The sequence below is a fragment of the Canis aureus genome, chromosome 20 (assembly GCF_053574225.1).
Source record: "Canis aureus isolate CA01 chromosome 20, VMU_Caureus_v.1.0, whole genome shotgun sequence".
Classification (NCBI taxonomy): domain Eukaryota; kingdom Metazoa; phylum Chordata; class Mammalia; order Carnivora; family Canidae; genus Canis; species Canis aureus.
In genome coordinates this window covers 24,569,817-24,584,244 of record NC_135630.1, presented here as the reverse complement: position 1 = coordinate 24,584,244, position 14,428 = coordinate 24,569,817, and the positions used below count along the sequence as shown (strand labels likewise).

Genomic DNA, 14,428 nt, shown 5'->3' with positions numbered 1-14,428 from the left:
AATAAAAAAAAATTTGAGTCTCCACACTGTTAAACCACATCGCTCAGGTCCCTTTGGAGTCTCTGATTAAGTAAAGCAAAAGAAATTTAGCACTTTGGGGACCCATTATGAACTGAGATGAATCATCACTTCCTTCTGCACATCAGAAATTGCAGTCGAATTCAACGGTGAGAGATGTTGAAATGCTGGCATTTTTCTTTTAGTTTGAATATTGTACCAACTTTTTTATTACATAATGTCTCAAAATTACCCTTCTACTTTTTTGAGGTCAACTTTAGATGTCTAATGGCATTATACCTGCACCGAAGAAACAAGATACTGCTTAAAGTATCGAATGGCAATCATGCTTTGTGAATCTTTTCTGAAATTGGATGGAGAAATCTGTTGGCAGAAACAGGCTTTAAAATAAAGGCAGTGACTCAACTTCTGAAGTACAGCCAGGTTCTCAGGCTGCAGGGCTCTGGGGTGGGCAGAAAGAGAACTCATTTCAGGAGAGTACAGGAAGTTACTTAATGCTACTTATGAGTCAGAAGAGAGTAGAATCAGTTATGATCGAACCCTCTTATCTAGTTATACCTATCCTCAGATACTTTAATGTGTATAAAATATGTATATGTGTATTTTTATTCATCTGTATTCTATGTTTTGCTTCGATAGGAACCCCCCACCCCCATCCTTCCTTCATTTTTGAGTGCTGTAGTAATGAGTCACTGCTGCCTATTGCTTTGAAAGTAAGGACTTTCTAGGTCAGAGATTTAAAGAATATATAAAACACTACACACTCCCCTTTATTTGCTACCCTTAGTGGGATCTTGTATAAGTGTATGTAGTTAGGAGAATGTTGGATTGGAGAGAGAAAAAGAAAATGTATGTTCACGGTATCTGCTATGTACTCTTTAGACACTATTTTATTTAATCCACAAACAGGTATTATGCTTAACTCTGAAAAATGTGAAAATGGCTTATGCTTAATTCTAAAAAATGTGAAAATGGCTAACAGGGGCTTAGTAATGTTAAGAGACTTCTCCAATATAATCTTGGAGGTGGCAAACTGGAATTGAAGCCAAGGTTTTCCCAATCACATGACACATGGTCTTCCCATCACATCATACTTCGGAGGCTTTGCAATCTTTGTCTATGTCAGAGTCCAATGCTGGGACATTGGCCAGGTCACTAACTCTCTCTTTTATTTTTAATTCTGAAGTTAAAGAACTCCGAAAGCCAGTTTGACTCCAACATCATTTAATTTGATTTTATTTTATGACAAGGGCTCTCAGAGTCTGGCCACTGACAATAAAAATGCTAAATAATATTCATAAACCATGTTTGGGACTACTAGATCTGCGCCTATTCAGACATTGGTTACTGCCACAATTTTCAGAGACTCTTCCATTCATTTGGATGTTTAGAAATATTTTCCTCAAGCAGAAAGGCCTCAGATAATCTGTGCTCATTTGGGATCAGTTTAGGTTCTCTTTATCTGATTGTGGGCCGTCCTTTGTCATCAGGCCATAATGTCTTGGGAAAATTTTAGGGAATTCTCATAGATAAAACTATTCCTGTCATGAAGAGAGAGACAGATTTGGGGCCTTTGGCTCCCCTTTCCACATTGGGGAGAACAGAGGAATTGGCATATAGCTGGAAAAGGCAGGAAACCATCCTAACAATCATATAATCACTCCTGCACCTACAAATTTTGTCATCTTAATTCTAAAAGGTGCTCCTATGTGCAGAAGTTAGGTGTTATTTCTGGCAGTTTCAAGATAAGTTATTTTGTTGGAGGTGGTCTTTGACATACCATTAACAGATGATATTTCTGGGGGAGGCTGGGTGGCTCAGTGGATGAGCATCTGCTTTTGGCTCAGGTCATGATCCTAGGGTCCTGGAATCGAGTTCTGCATCAGGCTCCCTGAGGAGCTTTTTTTTTTTTTTTTTTTTTTTTTTGAAATTTAGGGTAAGTGAGCACAATTTCCTGCTTTTAATGTGTATATATTTTAGATTTGACCATCTTTTTTACACACAGTCAGACAGGATATAGAATTTCAAATTTTACATTTAAAAAAAGCCATTAATTCATGCATTCTATGCCTTCAGTTAATTCTTCAAATGTTTAGACTTCAGAGCTGCTAATGACACTAAATTCAATGCCAGGTTGATTGAGTCTGTCAATCAACTTTGTTCTGCAGAAGGCTGCTCCAGGTGTGAAGACCCCGCCCCTGTTAGGAAGATCAGAGGTATCGTTTAGAAGGGTCATGGCTGCCTGGACCATGGCTATGGGGGTAGCCACGTAGCCAGCCTCTGGTCCTTTCACCTGAGTACAAATTCTCATATTTGGTTTGTTCTTCTCCGGACCAAAGCCTTGACTGTATCCTTGACCAAAGAATGTCATTGTAAACGAGGCGGCATCCATCTGTTTTTGTGTTGGACCTTGTTTTGAAAAATAACCAAAGGAGAAGAGCCATGGAAATTTTATGAGAAGCTGCCTGCCAATGCCACACTTCACAAAGAATAAAAAGAAAAGTCCTGCAAACATCAGCTTAATAACGGAGGTGATGCCTCCCACAGTCACGTAAGCGGCTCACTGAACAGGCGATTGCTCCAAATTCTCATGCAAGTAACGCTGAGTCCGCCTCACAACAGAGACATCTGCTCCCAAGAAAGGAATAGAATAGCTATTCAGTTCTCTGCAGTAAGAAATTGGCCACCTTCTTTTCAATTTTGGACCAACAATTGCTTCTCCCTCTGCTATGTCTCTGCCACTCTGTGTCTCTCATGAATAAACAAATAAAATTAAAAAAAAAATTCAGATAATACTAACACTTTAGTAGGACTTTAAAAATTCTACTTTCTTTCCTGAAAGAGAAGAACCCAACTTATAAGAGGCACCAGGGTGACAGAAATTTTCTTGCAACTATTAGTATGAATAGCTATCTTAAAAAAAATATCTGATCATCTCTATACATCTCAGTCTATTAGTTAATTTGCATTTTTAAAAAAGATCCAGTTTGAACATCAAAGACATAGAAAATGTGATCACTGCCAATTTCTGTTTGATAAGCCAGGAGATAAAGCTAAAAGGGCAAATAGTAATGAAGCACAAATTAATACAGGACAACTGACTGTAAAGGTTATTTCTTAAGGCTTGATATTCCTAGCCTTGTTTGTATTGGAAACAAAGATGAAGTAAGTATCGGGCTTTGCATAAATTTTTGGTTTGAGTTACATTTCTGGCTTTGAAATTAGAAGCCAAAATTCAGTTTTTGGGTTGCAAGGGCAAGTTGGTTCAAAACATACTATATCAAAGATGACTTTTTGCTAAATAGAATTAATTAGATGCTAATAGTAAAAATCTATTCTTTCTAAGTGAAATGATAGTAATTGACTCTCTAATCTGGTCATTGGATTTTTAAGAACTTCACTTGGTGGATATAGGAGGAATTGATAGGCTTTCTTTATTTAAATTAGACACCAAATAATTCTGTGACACAGAGCAAAGGAATAACCAGAGAACCACAAAATAAAAAGTAAGCACCATTACTACTATAAATATGACTAGTAACTACTACTATTAATAGTAATAATTACAATTTATTATACCCAACCATGTGTCAGATACTGTACATAATGTATTGTTTCTTGGCAGTGACAAGTGTCCAATTTCTTTCTACTTTTTGTGTTGAAACCTGTGCTTCTGCAGATATTTGCAAATTAGCCTGATGTTCTCAATAGTGGCATATAACTGGTGAGTAACATTTTGCAATACTAATTCAATGCTAATATTTTATATTGCCCAGTAGCTGAACATTGAATTCTAGAAAGTTTTTTAATATACGCGATTTTATTTTATATATATTTTTAAATATTTTATTTATTTATTCTTGAGAGACACAGAGACAGAGAGAGGCAGAGACACAGGCAGGGGGAGAGAAGCAGGCTCCATGCAGGGAGCCTGACATGGGACTCGATCCTGGGTCTCCAGGATCACTCCCTGGGCCGAAGGCGGCGCTAAACCGCTGAGCCACCCAGGCTGCCCAGATTTTATTATATTTTTAAACCAAATAAAAAGCTAATCCTGATTTAAATAATTTTGATAGGAGTACTTACTTGATAGTCATTAATTTTACTTCATATTTTAATTTTTGTGGTTATGAATATTTAAAAGAAAATGAAATCATTTATGAAAGATAATTTTAATGTTTAAATTTTTTACATTTACTATAATTCATATTTGTATAAAATATATTAAAATGTATACTTTGAATATAATTACACTTATTTTTTAATCACAGAACAGTAGAACACGAATTATGGAGAAATTTTGATAACAATAACAGTGGTTTACTAAAATTTTGGAACTCATATAAAATTATTTATAATTTATATATATATGTATTTTATTACTCATCCTAATATTGTCAAAGTAATACTCATATAGGAGCAATCATGATTGAATTCAAATATCTTTGATATTTTGCCAAAAAAATACCTCTTTGCATATTTTTCATTGTGTTCTGATGAAAACCTATTCGTTAGGATAGAAACATATACTTCCCTTTATTTGGCTGTTACTATTATTTGTAACTTTTAAATATTTAGAGTTATAGTAAATTGACCTCCATTTGTACTCCTTGTCCTGGAACCTAATGTATTAGGGGTAGGCCCGGAGAGAGGTACTCTGTAACATTCTCCAAATTCCAGACTCTAGTGCTAGACTGATTCAGAGATCCTCTAGTCTGACTGCTTTATTTTACAGATGGGGGAACCAACCATGATGATTGGCTGCAATCCTATGGCAAACCATAGCACTGTTTGCCAAGGATCAGGAAATGGACCCTCCTCCCTCCACAAGCAGGCAGAGTGGCATGCTCCTTGTGCACAGCTGGAGGACTCCATTCCTCTGAAACTTAAAATGTGGGTCCCAGTAGCCAATTTTATGAGGTTAGTTTATTCATGAGGCTGACAGGCAGCTCATCTTGGCAGCAGGCTTCTGAACAAGAGCCTTCTCTAGTTGTCAACTTTCTCTCTAATTATCTTTTAACAAAGCATTACATTTGTATGTGTATCAATAAAGGCTAATTTTAAAAAGGTTAATTATAAGGAGGCTAGAAACCACCCCAGGGATAGTGCAATATCCTGAGGCTAGAAGCAGCCAAATTGGTCCCATCGAGAGGTGGTGACCAGAACCCGGAGAGAAGCTAATGTGGAGATGGCTGCCTGAGAGGAGCAATGGCCTTTGGTGATTGGTCACAGCCAAATGGCTTCACAAGGAGGGATCTGGGAGTGTAATTCCCTAACCACATTTGTCTACTTTCTTCTCATCTCTGAGAAGGGCTCCCCATCCATCAAACCTAGCTGCAAGTCAGAGGGTACAGAAATCCTGATTATGTATTCCTTTCCAGCCAGCCTCTGGGGCAGAAGGGCAGGTGAAAACTGATGGGAATAGATTTGTAGAGTAAATGGATGACAGTTGGTAAAGAAAGTGAGAGTTTTTATCACATATTTTGGATTTTTTGATCGTCTTACTGACTAAAAAGCAGTAAATGGAGGGAGCAGTACACTCAGATATCTGGGCAAGAAAAGGCCTCTGTGCTCAGGTCATACACTTCAGGAGGCCCTGAGCTTCGGAATGTCTTCCTCCTTCCTCAATTTCTAAGACCTCAATTTATCATGCTTGAGACCAGCTGAAGCCCGCAGAGCCACCTGGAAAGGGTGCTCTGAATGTATATTGGGATTTGTGTGACCCTGGTTTTTGTTTCTTTCCACCAGAGCACTCTCTGACTCTCTATCCCACACACAAGGTGGTGTCATGTCCTCAGGAGCTCTGGGACTCCTGCCATGGTACTGTCCCTAGTCTTCCTGCCCAGGCCCTACTTCCAGGAGGGTGGACAAACATTTTGGTCTGCTGCCTAGTATATTTCTTTTATGGGATCATATGAAATTGGCCATCGGCATGGTGGTGACACAGTGATTTGATGTGACTCTCAGGTCAGACACATGATAAGTTCAAGACTCTGTTTTACGACTGACCTTTGATCTCAAACTGCAGGTCTGGACTGTGGCATGGCTCTCATCTGTCCATCTTTCAATCAGGGTATCACCTCCCTTCTATAAAACTCAAAAGTGATGAGCATGACAGAAGATATTGTTTAGCCTGTGTACCCCCTCTGGTACCCAGGCCCACCCCCTCTGCAGGCTCTTTGCCATATATTGGTCAAGTGTCCCAGACCAGGGCACACCTACCGGGCTGAAAGTGTTCAAGACCAATGCACCATTATATCAGTAGGCTCTTCTTCATGTTCTCTCTCATCTCTGATTGATTTTGTGATATTGTACTCTCAGGTCTGTCTTAGATCATGCCAGATAAGGGTAGACAGTCCTGCACAATGGGGCCACCCTTCTCATTTCATTCACTGACCTCTTGCCTATCCTTCCACAGGCAACAGGTGTGGAAGGCAAGGGTACTGGTGACATTGAAAGAGAGAACATTCTAAGAGTACAGTGATTATTGACTAATGAGTTCAATTTAAGATATACTTGAAAGATGTGTTGTTCTATACTTAAGGCACAAAGTTCTAGATGGTAAATTTAATGTCACCATAAAATGAATTATTATTCTCATTTTCCTACACAGATGGAGGAAGACTTGCATTTGTAGCTCCTTCAGTAAAGCACAGACATTCTGAGAGTCATTGGAAGCCAGCATTTCGTGGACAGCATGATAGATCACACAGTGTCAAAAGTAATGATGCAAACCAGCTTTAAATAAACTATCGGACAGTTGCAGAGGCAAGAAGAGCTATATTTTTTTTTCCATATAAGCAGATTCTAAAGACTCATAGCATTGTGAGTTATAACAGCATTACTATTTGCTTGTGGTGAGAGATATGAAATCACCCAGAAACTGCATGTTTGTCAATAAACAAGATGAGATGTTTCCTGCATCTAAATGATTCTAAATGATGCTTGAACACCACCTCACCTCTTGAACACAAGAACCTTTTTTTTAAAAAAAAAATTAAATACAATTTAGTTAACATACAGTGTATTATTAGTTTTGAGGTAGAATTTAGTGATTCATCAGGTGCATGTAACACCCAAGAGCTCATTCCATAAGGCCCCCCTTAATGCCCTTCACCCTGTTACCTCCCCTCCAGCAACCTTCTGTTTGTTTTCTAGAATTAAGAGAATTAAGGTGTCTTATGGTTTGCCTTAGTCTCTGTTTTCATCTTATTTTTCCTTCCCTTCCCCTATGTTCTTCTGTTTTGTTTCTTAAATTCCACATATAAGTGAAATCATACGGTATTTGTCTTTGAGTGACTTATTTCGCTTAGCATAATACCCTCTAGTTCCATCCATACCATTACAAATGGTAAGATTTCATTCTTTTTAATTTTTTTTGAAATGTTACTATAAACAAGGGATCCACAAAAATTATTTGCCTGGCACCCAAACACCTAGAAGGAGCTCTAAAAGATCTTGTCAGTAGCTGCCTCCTTTTGTGCCCAGGCACAGGGCAAGGCTCAGGTTGACAGCAAAGGGAGTAAGATGGTGATATTACTGAGAAGATCGCTGGTGCAAAAGGTAGAAACCTGAGTTCAAGTGCAGACTTCACTTCTTACAAGCTGTGTGGGTTTCTGTAATCGAACTCGGTATCACAAATCCTGTTTCATCATATATAAACTGTATCTACATATATGAATCCTATTTATCAAATAGGTTTATTGTACTGATGAAGAAATTCATGCTTTTCATATGAACAAACTGTAAACTGTGATTTTAATAATAGGTATTTTGCAATAGCAAGTTTTGCATAAAAACTGTAAAAGTTTTTCTTTCCCCTCCAAAGCAGTTCAATAACAATCACATTTGTTTTATTTTATTCTTATTAGACAGTGAAAATAGTCTTTTCAAGGTCACCTTTTCTTTTCACTGGTTCAAAGCAGTGTTAATTAGGCCTCTGTATGTAATGGAACCAATCAAATTGCATTAAAATTATTAAAAAGCCATTTTCTTTCAAAGGCTATTTGATTTGGCTTTCCAAATCACTGACAATTTCACTGCTCTGTGTTTTCAGCAAAACTATACACTTAAGGCTGAGATATGCACTGAAATTCTCCCCCAGGATACCAAGAACACTATGAGTTTCCTTTGGTGTCATTTATGTTATGATTTTAATTGTTTCTTGACATTTCAGAAGTGAAAGCTTTGGCCTTCACTCTCTATGACTTCAAAAGATGGAACTTCTTAGATCAGTAAGTCAGCTAAGGGACTGAGGGGGTAATTTATACCGCCTCTGGTATACAATTCCCTTTTAGCCTGGAGTCTCTTTACCAGGGAGAAGATGAAGACACAGTACTGTGGTCTAAAGAGAAAGCTGAGTGGAGAAAAGACTGGGATCTATTTACAGCTCTTCCATTGCAAAGTATTTCAAAAGATTAAAGACCACAGTCCATTTGTTACTGTAGAGCTAGAGTGCCTTTGGCCTTTGTCTGCTTGGAACAAGTTTATGTGGTTTAGATCTCATGTCAAAAATTATGGACATGCAACCATGAACCCTGGAAGGGAAGACATGGTGGTATAGATTTTGAAGATCCTAACCAACTTACCCCTACATTCTTATGTATTGTGAAATTGGTATTGATGCAAGAGGGGCCATGCACCACCACAGTATTATAGATGTAAACAAACACACTGCTGTGGTTAACCAGTAGCAATGAAGTTGTTTCTGACCTTAGCCAGAACATTATTAGAAGGTTATAAGGTTATGCAATAGACTCATTTGGAGATACTGTAATTGAAAATATGAAACCCAAGTATTCAGAAGTCAGAAGTTAACTATAGGGTTAAAAAGACCCTTTGATGAGGCCTGAAGGTCTACTTTGGGTTAATGGAGAAGTGTGAGGAGTTTAATGATGACTTTCAAATAATAGAAGGTTTTAAACAGGAGGCAACAAATTTCTTTCATATCTTCTTGATAGATCTTCATTACTTTGCTTGATTTTTTTCTTTCCATCTTCTCCCCAGCTTTCTATTCTTTGCAACCTCAAAACCAGCTCCTTCTTAATGCTGTAGATGTCGATTTCAAATTTATAACAGATTTAACTCACCACCATCAAGCCCTTAGGGCCTTCTATACCACTAAAGTCTGTAATCTCTTTATCCACTCAACCCACCCATCAGTCTGTGCTGGCTCCAGTTCACCATCCTGTCCTTCCTTCTCAGCTACTTAACATTACTCCCTCCCCAGGGTCAATTATCTTCCCACCTGACTTTCAGGCCCAGCTGGCCTTCTAGTCTCTGTGTCTCTCTTGTCCCCATAGCTGATATTTAATCCCTACCAGCAGACAGTCCTAGCTGAGCTCCAGATCTTCTACACCGGTTTATATGGTTAGCAACAACTGCCAAAGATTTCTTCCAAATACCTCTTGTTCTTTCCATCCTATCATTAACGGTAGTTCAGGTCACATTAAACCTTTTTCTGCAGCAGGAATCAGTATACAAGGGTGGTTAAAATCTCTGTGTTCTGAATTTATACAGTTTGGGTCTGCGTCTGAGTTGGCTCCTTGCTACCTTTGTATCCTGGAATAAATTACTTAATCTCCTAAAATCTCTCTGAACTATAAAGGAAGGATATTTTAGTAGCATCAACCTACAGAGGCTGATTTAACACAAAGCTAATAAAGCTTGAGCACTCCTCACTTGAACGGGCTCCCTTCAAAGCTCTGGGAGGAGGAGCTTTAGAAATGTGTTTACTGAGTCATATCTTCTTGAAAATTTTGCAAATGTAAGGTGTTTTTCCTGTCTGTCTTCATCTGTTGTGATTTCCCCTCACTGCATGGTATTTGGAGTGGGCATAGACATTTTTGGGATCCAGCCACAGGGAAGTTTAGTGGGTGACATGTTCAATTTGCATATAGAAAGATTTATGTATGTGTTTCCTAATCATTTTTCACACCTGATTAAATTTTGCTTGCTGTCCTCACCTAGAAATGGCTGCAGGAATATTCCTACTGCCCCATGTGGCAACTCACTAGGTATTAAAAATGCAGAGCAGGGCCAGAAGTCATGGCAAAATATGAATACGTCCTGCAGAGACTGACATCAGTAGTATATGGATACAGGAGGAAAATCAAGATCTGAAATATACAAAGCTAGAAGATAGTTTGCATAAAACTCTTCCAAATCAGATGGGTAAAATTTTAATTTGAGGATTCAGATCCCATAGAGAACTATTCAAAATGGAAGATATCCCCTGTCAAGAATATATTATGTAATTCAGTAAATACAAATGTCATTGTGCTATATGCTTTTTGCCTGATTTTGATAAAAAATCATACAAAGTAGATCTTTCCAGCACTCCTGTTTGTAAGACACAAATCAATACTAGCAGTATTAATACAAACAGCAATTATATCTGTGACAAATACTAAAAAATTTTGATAGAGCTTTCCCCAAATTTGACAATGATCCTTAAAGGTTATATTACCAAGACCAATTGTCAGTTTAACAAATAATAACATTACCAATAATGAGTGAGAAAGTTGAAAAAGATTTTCCTAGGGATGCCTGGGTGGCTCAATGGTTAAGGGTCTGCCTTCAGCTCAGGGCATGATCCTTCAGTTCCAGGATAGAGTGCCACATCAGGCTCTCTGCATGGAGCCTGCTTCTCCCTCTGCCTATGTCTCTGCCTCTCTTTCTGTGTCTCTCACGAATAAAATATTTTAAAAATATTCCTAAATAAGCAATAATTTTAAAAGAACAAATTTTGATCAGCCACACTAGAGAAAGTTTTCTATTTTTTCTGTATCAATTATCTGTTACCTTGATAATGCTGTGTACCAACTACCAAATCTCAGTGGCATTCCACAATAAGCATAATTGTTCATGAGACTGGAAGAAAATGGGGGTTGATTGGATGGCTCTTTTGATTGTCGCTTTGTTTGTTGCCTCCTGTGTTTGAGGGCCAGCTGGCTGCATACTGGTCTAGACTGGCTTCAGCTGTGACAACTACAGTGACCAGGCTTCCTTCCACACGTCTTTCATCTAAGTATGTTAGGCTAGTCTAAGTATGTTCTCATCACAAAGGCAGAGGTGCAAGACAGAGGAAGCCCAATTGTGCAAGTGCTTTTCAAGTCTTTATTGCTTCCAATTTGCTAATATCCCATTGGCTAAATTAAGTTACATGGTTAAGCCCAAAGTCAAAATGGTAGGGCCCTACAAAATTATGTGACAAATGTGAGGATACAGGTAGGGGTAAAATTGGATGCCATTTCTGAAATTTAATGAGTTATTTAAATAACAGATTATAAATTTGCTTCAAAGGTATGGTATAATCACTTCTGATATGCCTAGATTTATTTGGTAAAATGTTAATTAGATGGAGTCACAGAGGAAAATGATTATATGTATGTTATTTTAAACTTAGAGTTTAGAAATAACATACATTAACTTTTAATTACACAAATTACATTTATTTATACATTTTATTGTATAAATGTATTTTATTGTAAAATGTATTATTATACATTTATACATTACACAAATTATCTCCTACTTGACCCTTATTTACCATCAAAGTATCTATTCTTTTATTTATTATATTATTTACAGTCTTACCTTTAAACTGAAGAGAAAGCATATGTGTAGAGAAGGTTGAGGGATGTTCAGATGTCACCACAGTAGTATTATCTGAACTTTTTTTCATAATTAGTTGTTGGCACCACTGTGGTAATTATTTTTCATTCCCTTATCATAATAATACCATAATAGCAGAAAGGTGAATTAAATAAAAGGCAGAAGGGGGAAATGAATAATTGAGTTGATATGTCAGGGCTCCATGTTCAGAAAAGAGCTGGGTTCGACAAGGACCCAAAGGGTGGCATGATATCACTGGACACAGGCAAAGGAGCAGTGGGAGAGCACTGAACTGAAAAGCCACTGTCATCCTTACTCCAGGATCCGAGGAGAAGCTGCACCAAGAAAATTACCAGAAGTGATTCTCGTCCTCATCAGCATGTTAACAGTAACTCCAATAACTCTGTCCATTTGAATCCAGCCCTTTCTAAGTTGGTCCATGGTACCACCAAAGTGGTTTTTTTTTTTTTTAAGCACAAATATGATTACATTACTCCCTGATTTAGCTTCCTACACTGGCATCCAAATTGAAACTCCGGTGTGTTCCAGATCAAACAGTGGCTTTCATATCTAGTCTCATCTTTTAGGTCTTCTCATTCTATTGTTAAAAAAAAAAAAAAAAAAAAAGATGACCAACCAAATAAGGAATAAAAGGAGCTTTGCATTTCCTGATAGTACTGCAATGTCTTGCTTTTGATCATATAGACACCATATACCCCCTGCATATGAAAGCTCTCTTCCAACCTGTCCCTATCCTGCCCTGCACCCAATGTAATGCATACATACCCATCTTTCTCTCCTTCCCCTCCTATTCTTCCTTCAGGGCTGGATTCAGAACCCATTTTCTCCAGAAAGTCCTCTTGGAAAGCAGCCCTCTTCCAACTGGCTTAGTGCCTGTCCTCTGGGAGCTCATAGACTTCTGTATTCAACTTCATTATAGCCTTTATCACTCTGTACTGAAATTGTCTATATGTGTGTCTTTCTCCTCTAGATGCAAGATTCCTGTGGCCAGGGATTGTGCTCTTTTAGGATGGTAGCCTAAGTGCTTAGCACTTAGCCTGACACAGAAAGATCGATTCTTATATTTAAACTGAGGACCATCAGAGAAAAATAGGGGCAATTAATAGTTACATTATTGTTGCCAGAGATTTTCTGAATATATTCAGAAGAATCAGCACTACCTTCAACTCTTCTTGCTTAGTCACCTGTTCTTTCAGTGTTGCAATGTGAGGACAAAATGCCTCCAATGTTCTAAAGACAAGGGAACAGACATTGTGCCTTTCTCATGCCTGAGGACATAGAATGAGTCATAACAGGATGCTAATGTTTGCTGGAAACATCATCTCTCTCTTCTGTTAAGTCCACCGTCATTCACAATCAGCTGTGTCATCTCCAGATGTGTTCTTTTGCTATAAGTCATCAATGTATAGCTTGATCTGGGAAGCACATTCATACTGTTGGACCACCTGTTACCGGAACATGACATGTTCAGGTAATTTCTCTGTTGCTGATCTCAGTATTTGTTTAGATCCAGACTTTTTAAGTAATTAACATATTAGAACCTGTGTGTGTGTGTGTGTGTGTTACAGAGAGAAAGAACATGAAAAAAGGGGAAAATAACGAAAATATATGCCTTTTATTATAACAATAAGAAAATATATGTTGGCTAGAATTTAGAGTTAGATAATATCTTCCTTTTCTTTTTTCTGTGTAGTGAACAACCCCAAAACACATTGGGCTAAAATAAGAGCAACATATATTTGTTCACTTGTATTTTGACAAGGCTCAGTAGGCACAACTTGTACCTGATCTACTCTCTACTGCACGTTGGACCTGGGGCGACTTCAAGGTGGGGGCTCAAGTCATCTGAAGACTCGCCCACATATCTGGCATTTGTGGGGTGGGTGGGTAAAGCTACACATGGCCTTTGTATGTGGCAGCTTGGCTTTCTCACAGAATGACAGGTGTGTTCTGAGGGCAAGCAACCAGACAGAGAGGGACAGAGAGCCACAGAGAGGCTGAAGCCATAACCCTTTTCTAAAAAGGGTTACCTTGGAAATCTCACAGTGTCACTCAAAAATAAATTTTTGAATATGCAATATGCAAATGTAAATCTAATGAATTGCTTCTTTGTATTAAATTTTATGTTTCTATGTAGCTTGATATGTCTCAATACATGATAAAATTTCCTATTATTAATATTTTTAGGTCAAAAGGAAATATATTTCAGTTTGCTCCTTTTTAAATATGTATATGTATAAAAGGGCATCAAGTGCATTGCTAAGATATTTACTTTTGACCTTACTTGAAGTTTATTTTTCTAGGGACATGAAGCAACATTTATTCTGTCATCATTTAACAATATTTAGCACATCTACCAAACTTTGGATGCCTCCACCTTTAGGCCAAAGCATATTTTAACTCATTTCAGACACCAAGGAACAAAGACAAACCTAAAGGGTTTTTCCTGTAACATATCATTCCAAGTAATATTTAGGTAATTCCAATAATTGCTATGTTCCTCTTCCTAGAAGTAAAACTGTCCCAGTAGATCTGGCCTCAGAGGTGCCTGGGTAGGTCAGTGGTTGGTTGTCTGGCTTTGGTTCAGGTTGTGATCCCAGGGTCCTGGGATGGAGTCCCACATCAGGCTCCCTGCATGGAGCCTGCTTCTCCCTCTACCTATGTCTCTGCCTCTCTCTCTGTATCTCTCATGAATAAAAAAATAAAGTCTTAAAGAAAAAAAATCTGGCCCCCAGAGCTATTGATTCTCCTCCAGGATTGGAGTAGATCAAAA

The 14,428-nt window shown here is 38.0% G+C and overlaps 2 long non-coding RNA genes across 4 annotated transcripts in view; both read left to right on the top strand.

The window, feature by feature from the left end:
* LOC144291573 (uncharacterized) overlaps window positions 1-14,428 on the top strand; it is a 75,727-nt gene that overhangs the window by 2,408 nt on the left and 58,891 nt on the right. The window lies entirely within an intron of this gene.
* On the top strand, window positions 2,163-8,018 carry LOC144291574 (uncharacterized). 3 transcript variants are annotated; one of them, XR_013358899.1, is made up of 4 exons: window positions 2,168-3,183; window positions 3,644-3,742; window positions 4,754-4,938; window positions 6,632-8,018. It is a non-coding gene; the product is annotated as an uncharacterized LOC144291574 (long non-coding RNA). The 3 variants fall into 3 exon arrangements; XR_013358898.1 differs by having other exon boundaries at window positions 2,169-3,183; window positions 3,698-3,742; XR_013358897.1 differs by having other exon boundaries at window positions 2,163-3,742.